The following is an 11,690-nucleotide window of genomic DNA, read 5'->3' as shown; positions in this document are numbered from 1 at the left end:
GTGCACATGGCTGATGATGTAGTGTTTCGGATCAAGTAACTCGTACATGAAACAAGTCATGCGGCATTGCCGGAGGCTGGCGGGCCACTCCAGGGGCAAATCATTGCAAGAGTAGGGTCGTGCTGAGAGGGGGTCTGAGCCCGAGATGTCGACTGTGTAGTGACATGCTGAGTTCCTCCAGCAGTTTGAGTGTGTGGTAGAAGGACACGTTTTGTGCTGATAACCAGCACAGTTAACTGGTGGGATACAATTTTGCCTCAGTTGTGGGCAGATTGTGCAACTGTAACCAGGAAAACGTAACTGCACAGCTGGACATTCCCAGGTAACTCACACTGTTTTGTAAGGTTTTAAATACAGAAACAGCGTCTACACGAGCCAGATATGCAGCATAACAATTAAAAATTAGCCCTTGTCACCAAGAGCTATCATTTCCTGTCAGCCACCTTCCCGTGCCTTACGTCACTCTATGGACATAAAATCAATCTATATACATATATATTAAAAAAGCTATCTTATGTATTTATATTGATTAAGCTTTTTAAAATTATTGTGTTCTTTATCTTATTGCGGTTTTTTTTTCGTGCTGCATCGGATCCGGAGGAACAATTATTTCCTTCTTCTTTACACTTGTGCACTGGAAGTGATACTAAGCAATTTTGAATCGCGAATGAACGCTTCATTAATTATCCAGAACGGAATAGATGACTTGAGGAATGATGTTCCAGAGTATATATTCGCACGAATAAAGGCGGCGAAGTGCGAGAGTGCGGGTAGGATCAGGAACTGAGTCTAATGCGGAATACGAAGCTGCAGTCCGCATGGCTCGTTGGTCTAGGGGTATGATTCTCGCTTAGGGTGCGAGAGGTCCCGGGTTCAAATCCCGGACGAGCCCGTTTTTGACACCTTCCATCGCAACTTTTTATTTTCGTTAAAAAGAAATAAACCTTTGCAGCAAACTGTATCTGTAAACGACGACGCCACGCAGAAATAAAGTAAAATTTCTAAAAGGAGCTTTTAAAAGCAAAATTGGGCTCGTCCGGGATTTGAACCCGGGACCTCTCGCACCCGAAGCGAGAATCATACCCCTAGACCAACGAGCCAACTGCCATCGTCGGTAGCGCCAAGCTCTTTCTCCAGCTACTCCGACGCACCCGTTTTCCTTTCCTCGTCTAGTTTCCGTTCTCGGAACTGACCGGAACCGTGTTCTGTGGCCCCGATCCGAGCAACTAGCTTGCGCGGAGAATGGGCGGCGCGGACTGCGGGCAGCGGTGCAACAGCGCGGCCTCTCAGCAGCCCCGCAGCCCCAGAGCCACGTCGCCGCCACCTGGTGACGCGTGGGATTACGACAACGGCTCTTGGGCGCCGCCCAAGCGGCTGAGGACGGTAACGGCAGAGCGTAATTAATGTGTGGCGAGACAGGAGGTTGTCAATCTCATCACCGCAGAATCTCAGCTACAAAGCGTGGAACTAATTTTGCTGCGTCTCATGTTAACAATCCCTAACTGCAACAGAAACAATCCGTCGCAAAATCCGGAATCACAATCAGATAAATATGGAAATAAAAACATAATTGAGATTACAGTGAACGGTGATCCTATTAACTAGCAGAACAGGGTTCGAAAGAGCTATGTGGCCTTTCCCTGTTCTTAATTTGCACAGGAGGCTTAGAAACAGGCCCTTCTGCCCACCAAGTGCATGCCACCCTTTCTGCTCAGCTACAATTTATCTAATTTGCCCACATTAACCCGGATTCGGGATTCTCGGGGGCAATGCGCCTTGAAGGGCCTCTTCTGCGCTATATCGCTAAATAATTCATTTATTATAAAAGAATACAATTCAGAAATTCTCCAAAGTACACAATAATAAATACTATATACAATGAGTCCAACCTAACAAATTTCTCCCCATAAATATAGTCCTTTGCTCCAGGCAGCTTCATTCTGCAAAACCCAAAGACTCCCCACCCTTTGAGTCAGGAAATGTTTGACTCTTTTCAGTCCCAATTGGCCTACTTCCCATGGAGCGAGGGCTCTAAACTCCTATTAAACTCGTTATCCAGGGTATACATTTCATTTCTATCTTATCAATCACATCTACCTTGTATATTTCAATGAATCGGTCTTCTGAACTCTATTTACTCAATCTCCCCTGTCCATCTGAATTGCTACCCAGGAACCTGTCCAACAAATCTTTCCTTCATCCCCTTTTCAACAACTCTGTCTTTGTTAAGGGTAGAAAGAGACTAAAATTGTACACAGTACACCAATATGATCTCCTAGGGCTCCGTAACAAGAATCTTCACTCCTGTATTGCACCATTCTGCACTCTGCACCAGTGTTTCTGCTTGCAACAACCCAAGTACAAGAATTCCCAGGTCCCACTGAACATCTACATTTCCAACCAGTTTAGCAATTCATAAACGGAAGAGATTCTGCAGCTGCTGGAAATTCAAAGCAACACACACAAGATGCTGGAGGGGCTCTCCAGCTCATGCAGCATCAAGGGAAGGGAATAAATGGTCAATGTTTCAGGCAGGGGCTCTCGATTCTATCCACTAACCGACCAACACAGCATGCCCACAAGTTACAACCCTAACCTGTATGTGGGGGAACTGGGACACCAGAGGAAATCCACATGGTCATGGGGAGAGTGCAGAGAGAGTGATGGGCTTGTCGTGGTGTAGACCCCTTCTGCATCATCATATGCAAACGCACGGATCCCTGCCTTCTACCATTTATGGAACTTTATAAAACTCTGGTTAGGCTGCATCTGGAGTATTGTGTACAGCCTGGTTGCCCCAATTGTCATATGAGGGATGTTGGGAGAGGACCCAAAAGCAAGACACAGACACTGAACTACCAGGAACAGGACTAGGCGTGAGAAGGAAGCAAGGAAAGTGGGGAAGAAAGGACACTGGACATGACACCTGCCCTGGATGAGACAAGGACTCCAGGCCTGGGCTAGGACTTGACAAGGACAGTGGAACCAGGACATGGAACTGGGAACTAGGATCCTGGGCTTGGACTCCGAGCCAGAGACTGGACAAGGACCCAGAACCTGGGTCTTGACTCAGGCCCGGACTCCAGAACCAGGCAAGGACAAGACGGGGCTACAGGACGAGGAGAGGCAACAGGACCGGATGTAAGACTCATGGACAGGACAAGGGAACCCCAGCACTGTGCTGGGCAAGGTGCTCCTGCGCTGGGCGAGGCACATGACAAGACGGGAACACAAAGCCGTGGCTAGGACAGGACAAGGACGTTGGACGTGAGACTCCAGCACAGGACGAGGGAATCCCAGCACTGGGCTGCGTGAGGCACACAGACAAGATGAGAACACAGAGCCTTGGTCGAGGGAGAGACAACAGGATTGGACATGAGCCTCCAGCACAGGACAAGGGAACCCCAGCACAGGATGAGGGAATCCCAGTGCCAGGCAGGGTAAGGTACTCCTGGGCTGGGCAAGGTACATGGACATGATGAGAACACAGAGCCTTGGTCGAGGGAGAAACAGGAACATGGAACACCGAGCCAGAACCCCTCCTTGGGTACAGGACGTAGGGCCGGGACTCATTACTCAGAATGCTGAACCCAACAAGACAGTTCCCAACACTAAGTAGCAGCAAAACGGCCAGACCTACATAGCAAAGGCATAGACACAGACAGACAGTTCAGGGCAAGGCTCCAGGAGTGGAGTGGAGTGAAGGGAAGGGAAGGGATACAGACAGGTTGTTAGGACAGGAACAATCCAGCAGCCAGAGGCTGAATCCTGAAGCTATTTATGAGGCCAGCCCAAACAAGAATCAGCTGCCTCAACAGAAACTGGGGAAAACCCAGAAAACCTGGAATAAGGAATTTGGACCGGACTGTGAACCGGAATATGGATTTCACGGACCGGACCATGACACCAATAAAGGAAGGACGTTAAGGCTTTGGAGAGGGAGCAAAAGAGGTTTACCAGGATGCTGCCTGGTTTAGACGGCATTGCTATCATGAGAGGCTGGATAAATTTGGGTTGTTTTCTCTAGAATGGCAGAGACTGAGGGGGTATTTGATAGATGTTTATAAGACTATGAGAGGCATAGATGGAGTAGACAAGGAGTATCTGTTCCCCAGGGTTGAACTGTCTAATACCAGAGGGTGTGCATTGAAGGAGAGAGGAGGTAGGTTCAAGGGGGATGTGAGGGGTAAGTTTTTTTATTCAAGAGAGTGGTGAATGCCTGGAATGCACTGCCTGGTGTGGGGGTAGAGGCAGATACATTAGAAGCTTTTTAGAAACGTTTGGTTAGGCACATGGAGGTGAGGATGATGGAGTGATATGAACATTATGTAGGTGGGAGGGAGTAGTGTTTGGGTGGTTTGGCACAGCACTGTGGGCCAAAAGGGCCTGTTTCTGTGCTGTACAGTACTGTCCAATGTTCTGTAAGACAAATGGGCAAAGGTGGGGGTTAAAAATCAACCATTTTAGCATTTCTGTTTCTCCCCCACCAAAGTCACCCTTTTCCACATTGTCTTTTTTCTTGACTAAATGTGTAATAGTTCCTGTCATCCTCATGAGGATATGTTGGCCCTGCAATCTAATCAACTAGCTTTGAAAAGACACATACATATCAGATCGGTATTTGCCATTGCCAATCCGCTTTCTCCCGTTGCTGTAATTAGCCTTCTCTCTGTTTAGACCAGAGCAAGAATGTAATGCTGAGGCAACGATCAGTGCAGATTGGGCATATCTCGAGCTGTTTTGGGCCCGATATCTAAGAAAGGTTGTACTAGCACTGGAGAGGGTCCAGAGCAGCTTTCTGAGAATGATCCAGGGAATGAAATGGCCATGGACCTCTACTCAGTGGAGCTTAAAAGATTTAGTGTAGGCTGCTCCACAGAAGCCAGAGGATGGAGGAAGATGGAGGGTTTTCTGCCGGAGGTTGATGACCAGTGGTGCTCCTTTGGGATCTGTTCTGGGAATCCTGCTCTTTCTGATATTTATAAGTGAATTGGATGAGGAAGTGGAAGGATGGTTTAGTAAGTTTGCAGATGACTCAAAGGTTGGTGGTGTTGAGAATAGTGTAGGAGGTTGCCTGAGGTTATAATGGGACATTGATAGGATGCAGAGCTGGGCTGAGAGATGGTGGAGGTCAAAATTGAAAAATGTGAATGAAGATTGAATTTGAAGGCAGAATGCAGGCTCAACAGCAGGATTCTTAGCAGTGTGGAACAACAGGGGCCTCTCTGGGGTTCATGTCCATAGATCATTAAAGTTGCTATGCAGGTTGATAGGGTGGTTAAGAGAATGCATGGTCTGTTGCTCTTTATTAGTTCGGGATTGAGTTCAAGAACCACAAGGCAATGTTGGCATCTCTATAAAACTCTGGTTAGATCACACTCGGAATAAATATTGTGTTCAGTTCTGGTCGTCTCATTATGTGGAAGCTTTAGAAAGGATGCAGAGGAGACTTACCAGTACGCTTCCTGGATTAAACAGCATTTCTTACGGGGATAGGTTGGGCAAGCTAGGGTTTTTCTCTTTGGAGTGAAGGAGGATGAGAGATGACTTGATGGAGATGTACAAGATGATGAGAGACACAGAGTGGGCAGACAGAGAGTTTTCCTGGGGTGGAAATGGCTAAAATGAGGCGTTTAGAGGAAAGTATAGTGGGAATGTCAGAGGCTTGTGTCTTTTTGTGTTTACTTTAACATGGAAAGTGGTAAGTGCGTGGAACAGGGGTGATCATAGAGACAGACACATTTGGGACATTTTAGAAACTCATAGATAGGCACATCAGTGATAGAAAAATGGAGGGCTATGGGAAGGGAAGAGTTAGATTGATCTTAATTAAATGTTTGGAACAACATCTTGGACTGAAGGGCCTGTATTGTACTGTGCTGTTCTGTTTTATGTTTTAATGAGTGGGGACCTCATAGAAACATAGAAAATCTTCAGCACAATACAGGCCCTTCGGCCCACAAAGCTGTGCTGAACATGTCCTTACCTGAGAACTGCCTAGGCTTTACCCATAGCCCTCTATTTTTCTAAGCTCCCTGTAGCCATCTAGGAGTCTCTTAAAAGACCTTATCATTTCTGTCTCCACCACTGCCGCTAGCAGCCCATTCCATGCACTCACCACTCTCTGCGTAAAGAACTTACCCTTGACATCTCCTCTATACCTACTTCCAAGCACCTTAAAACTATGCCCTCTTATGCTAGCCATTTCAGCCCTGGGGAAAAGCCTCTGACTATCCACACAATTAATGCCTCTCATTATCTTGTGCACCTCTATCAGGTCACCTCTCATCCTCCGTCGCTCCAAGGGAAAAAGGCCGAGTTCACTCAACCTATTCTCATAAGGCATGCTCCCCAATCCAGGCAACATCCTTGTAAATCTCCTCGGCACCCTTTCTGTGGTTTTCACATCCTTCCTGTAGTGATGCGACTAGAACTGAGCACAGTACTCCAAGTGAGGTCTGACCAGGGTCCTACATAGCTGCAACATTTCTTCTCAAAAAGTTATTGAACATTGAAAGGCCAAAATAGAGTCGGTTATTTTCTACAGTGCTATTTTCTATAGCACTGTGAGGGTCATGTTTTTTGACTTCTCCAGTGCGTTCAACACCATCCGCCCTGCTCTGCTGGGTGAGAAGCTGACAGTGATGCAGGTGGATGCTTCCCCGGTGTCATGGATTATTGATTACCTGACTGGCAGACCACAGTACGTGCGCTTGCAACACTGTGTCAGACAGAGTGGTCAGCAGCACTGGGGCTTCACAGGGGACTGTCCTGTCTCCCTTTCTCTTCACCATCTACGCCTCAGACTTCAACTACTGCACAGAGTCTTGCCATCTTCAGAAGTTTTCTGATGACTCTGCCATAGTTGGATGCATCAGCAAGGGAGATGAGGCTGAGTACAGGGCTACGGTGGGAAACTTTGTCACATGGTGTGAGCAGAATCATCTGCAGCTTAATGTGAAAAAGACTAAGGAGCTGGTGGTGGACCTGAGGAGGACTAAGGCACCGGTGACCCCTATTACCATCCAAGGGGTCAGTGTGGACATGGTGGAGGATTACAAATACCTGGGGATACAAATTGACAATAAACTGGACTGGTCAAAGAACACTGAGGCTGTCTACAAGAAAGGTCAGAGCCGCCTCTACTTCCTGAGGAGACTGAGGTCCTTTAACATCTGCCGGACGATGCTGAGGATGTTCTATGAGTCTGTGGTGGCCAGTGCTATCATGGTTGCTGTTGTGTGCTGGGGCAGCAGGCTGAGGGTAGCAGACACCAACAGAATCAACAAACTCATTCGTAAGGCCAGTGATGTTGTGGGGATGGAACTGGACTCTCTGACGGTGGTGTCTGAAAAGAGGATGCTGTCCAAGTTGTATGCCATCTTGGACAATGACTCCCATCCACTCCATAATGTACTGGTTAGGCACAGGAGTACATTCAGCCAGAGACTCATTCCACCGAGATGTAACACTGAGCGTCATAGGAAGTCATTCCTGCCTGTGGCCATCAAACTTTACAACTCCTCCCTAGGAGTGCCAGACACCCTGAGACAATAGGCTGGTCCTGGACTTATTTCCACTTGGCATAATTTACTTAATATCATCTAATTATTTCTGGTTTTATTTTGCTATATTTCTACACTATTCTTGGTTGGTGCGACTGTAACGAAACCCAGTTTCCCTCGGCATCAATAAAGTATGTCTGTCTGTCTTCTCAGAAGCTTACTGAACATTGAAAGGCCAAAATAGAGTCAGTTATTTCCTTTCGTGGGGGAGTCTAAGACCAAAGGGAACAGCTTCAGAAGAGAAGGATGTCTCCTTCTAACAGAGATGAGAAGGAAATTCTTTAGCCAGCAGGTGGTGATTCGGTGGAATTCACTGCCTCAGGCAGCTGTGGAGGCCTAGTCATTGGATGTATTTAACATGAAGATTAATAGGTACTTGATTAGTAATGGTGTCAAATGGAACAGAGAGAAGGCAGAAGAATGGGGTTTAAAGGCAAAATAAATCAGCCATGATGGACTGGCAGAGCAACTTGATGGGCTGAATAGCCAAATCCTGCTCCTGTGCCTTATGGTCTTATTCCTTGCATGGGTGTCACCTGGAGCTGGGAGGCTCGAAAGCCAAAGGACGGACTCAGGATTCCCCACAGCATTCCTAGTGCCCCGGTCGTTTTCACAAATTATTTGAGACATCAGGTCACCTAGCAGCCTTCCAGTAGCAGAATTCAAAATCCGATTCTAAAGTGGGTGAAAATTTGTCAATTTTAACTTACATACAAAATAATTCAAAATATTTGCTTGTGCTTTTGAACTTACAGGTAAACTATATGGTGACATCTGCGGGTTGTGAAACGGAGTCCATTGGAGATTCACAGACAGATCAGCAGGTGGCAGCACTGAGCTATACCCACTGTTTTAATTGCAAAACCATAGCTGTAGTGCAAGAACCTGTACAAATTGCTATTAGTCTGATTGATGCAGCAAATCCGGCGACATAGAGCACGGCATGCCGGGAAAACAGTGAGGATAGGGTAGTTGGTCTACTTGTTGTAAGTTTGCTTCATTTGGAAGATTCATATCTCTGAACAGAGGAAAAAAACACCAGATCTGAGAAATCTGAGATAAAAACAAAAAATGCTCAGATCAGGCATGTCTGTGGAGAAGGAAGTAGAGTTAATATTTGAGGTTGAAGACCTTTCACAAGAACGGGGAGAAGTGTGAGCATGGCATGGTTGTGAAAGAGGAGGCACAACGGGGGAAATAATAGGAATGTCTGAAAGAGGGTGGAGTCCTGAGGAAAATGGAGAATGCCATTGTGGTAGCGGATGAGTATGGTGAACGGTGTTGTTTGCAGGTAATCTGCCATGAAGAGGTGTAAATAGAGAGAGTTAAATGAGAACAGATGAGAATAAGAAAAAGAGTATTTGAATTGAGGGAATCAACACAGCTATTGCTGCAAACCTGGAATAAAGCCAAATGCTGGACAATCTCAGTTGGTCAGGTAGAGAGCGGGGAAAGAGAAAATCCCGCCAAGGCTTCTCACACGGGTCCAGGAAATGTCATCTGTTGAGGGCTATGTGGAAGACTTGTTAAAGTCCTAATTGTCCCCTCTCTCACCTTCATGTAAGGACTATGTTCAATTCTCTCCAGCTACTTGCAGCTGTTATGATGCTTCCCTTTTTCCTGGATTGTCATTCCCTGCATCCAAGTTGGAAGTGCACTGGACTGCAGCTGTTCCACATCCTGTGTGTCTGTTCTTGCACCCGGAGAAACGGGGCACTTCTCACTTTCCATCAGCCAAAAGTTAAGACAATGTGGCTTGTTAATTGACTTAAATAAATCAGGCAATATGGCTAAGTTATTGGCACCATTGTGATTTGAGTTCAAGCTGGCAGACCAGACGCATGTCTCACCTGGCATATCAAACATGGTCAACAGGTTAGACAATCAATAGTATTTGTGTACTTAGAGACAGACTTGACAACATTAATTTTGGGCGTCTAGCTTTCTGTCATCAGAGAGTTTTAGAATATCTGTGTTAATTAGTTTTCTCCAAAGGTATTTGGGTCTTCCGAGGTGCTTCCACTATGTATCTCAAAGGAACCTTTTATCAACCTGAAGTATTGAAGTAAACAATGTCATTGTAACTATTGTGATTGTATTGAATAGTACCATTACCCTTGATCTTAAGGGTACAAAAATAGATGTACTTCCGGGCTTGTGAGCCTCGCGTGAGTGTCTCCCCAGTGATGCTTTGCTTGTGTTGAATAAAATCTTTATCACCAGCTTCAGTGTCTCCCCAGTGACTTCAATGACAGTCATGTTTGGGCGTTCGAGTGGGATATGTTTGTGACCCTCTGTCTCCCCAGTGACTTCAGCAGAAGTTTTTTGAATACAGAGAACATGGAACTTAGAAATCTGCCTCACATTACAGGCCCTTTGGCCCACAATGTTGTGCCGACCATGTAACCTACTCTAGAAACTGCCTAGAATTTCCCTAGTGCATAGCCCTCTATTTTTCTAAGTTCCTTGTCCTAAGAGGCTCCGCTTCCACCACCACCGTTGGCAGTGCATTCCACGCACCCACCACTCTCTGTGTGAAAAACTTATCCCTGACGACCAATACACCATACGCTTCCTTAACAACACCGCCAAGAAGCAGCAGCTTTCATCGTCCTATGGACACGGACCCCAAGATCTCTCTGATTCTCCACACTGCCAAGAGTCTTACCATTAATATTATATTCTGTCTTCAGATTTGACCTACCAAAATGAACAACTTCATGCTTATTCTGCATCCTATCAATGTCGCGCTGTAACCTCTGACAACCCTCCACACTATCCACAACACCCCAGCCTTTGTGTCATCAGCAAACTTACTGACCCACCCTTCTACTTCTTCAGCCACAATAGTTTGATGGGCCGGGGAAATAGTAGGAAGGAGGAGGAAAAGGGTCGTAGGGTCTCTGTAGCTGACTTGGCTGCTGTGAAGATGCAGGGATCTTGGTTTGTTTGTCATTGGCCAGGGCACTTAGCAAAGGGCTACCACACTAGACATAGAAGGGTAAAGGAGATGTTGTCCTAAAGGGCGAAGGAGCATGAGAAGTTACTCAAAGCCAGGTAGAGACAACAACAGAACTGAACTCCCCAACGCAGACAGCATCCTCTTTGTCCACTCTGACTGCTGACCAAATTGTAGAGCCACAAGATCAGACAAATAGCTGGTGGCAGCCCCCATCAGAACTACCGGTAACCCACGGATGTACACAACAGCGCTGTTAGGGGGCCAGCAATTCAAATGTTATTGGATAGAGGAGCATTAGTATCAGTAACTGACCCACCCTTACCAACAAATGGAAAGGCTATTTATATTACAGGTGTAGGATGAGAAACAGTGAGAACAGAAAAGATTGAGCGTCAGATGCTTGGAATGGAGGGGGGTGGGATACATCTCCCAGTTCATTTCCGGCCCTGTGCTAACAATGGGGGGATGGCCCTGGAAATAGATTTATTAAAGGAGGCAAGTGCCATCATAGATCATATCAAATCGAGTTTAATTGTCATTCAAACCATAGATGGACTCTTCTGAATGAGACAAACTTCCTGTGGGACCAAGGTGCAAAAACATACACATGCATTCGAAATAAAAAGAAAGGGAAAATAAGATAGTCTCGTAAGAAAACAAATTTTTAGTCCAAGTCCCTGAGCGACAAGTCCTACAAATTGGTGGTTCCTGGCAGTCCAGCCTGTAATTCCACTGATCCAACACAGGGGGCAGCACCTGCGGGACAGACCCGCAGACCTGAGCCGCGGACCTGAGGACCGAGGCCTAGTCCTAGCTCCAACCGAGGCGACACTGCTGCCTTGCTGCCTGCCTCCCCCCACCAAAGAAGGGAAGCAGGCCTGCAGCAATCAATGTCCGAAAGGGTCTCACGATGGCAAAAGAAATGTCCAATGTTGTCACAAACCTGCTGTACAGATAGTTATTGGACTCGAGAGTAGTCTAAAAACACATTTAACAAGGAAAAAAGCAGCTTTGGTTGGACCCCGAGAGGCCGCTGTGTGTATGCGCGCCACCATCTTACCAGAATAGATTCAGGAAAGGGAGAACTTACGTGGGCAGGTCAGGGTATGCGAACGCATGCAACCTCTGGATTTTACAATGCGGCCCATATAGCCGCAGCAGCC

At 46.6% G+C, this 11,690-nt stretch overlaps 2 non-coding genes across 2 annotated transcripts; one reads left to right on the top strand and one right to left on the bottom strand.

The window, feature by feature from the left end:
• The first annotated feature begins 820 nt into the window (after nucleotides 1-820).
• trnap-agg (transfer RNA proline (anticodon AGG)) lies at nucleotides 821-892 on the top strand. Its single transcript has one exon. It is a non-coding gene; the product is annotated as a tRNA-Pro (tRNA).
• Nucleotides 893-1,028: 136 nt separating this feature from the next.
• trnap-cgg (transfer RNA proline (anticodon CGG)) lies at nucleotides 1,029-1,100 on the bottom strand. Its single transcript has one exon. It is a non-coding gene; the product is annotated as a tRNA-Pro (tRNA).
• Between the last annotated feature and the right edge of the window lie 10,590 nt (nucleotides 1,101-11,690).

This window comes from Hypanus sabinus, chromosome 4 (genome assembly GCF_030144855.1).
Source record: "Hypanus sabinus isolate sHypSab1 chromosome 4, sHypSab1.hap1, whole genome shotgun sequence".
NCBI lineage: Eukaryota > Metazoa > Chordata > Chondrichthyes > Myliobatiformes > Dasyatidae > Hypanus > Hypanus sabinus.
Note: the sequence above shows the minus strand (reverse complement) of the source record. Positions and strands in the feature narration are given on the sequence as shown.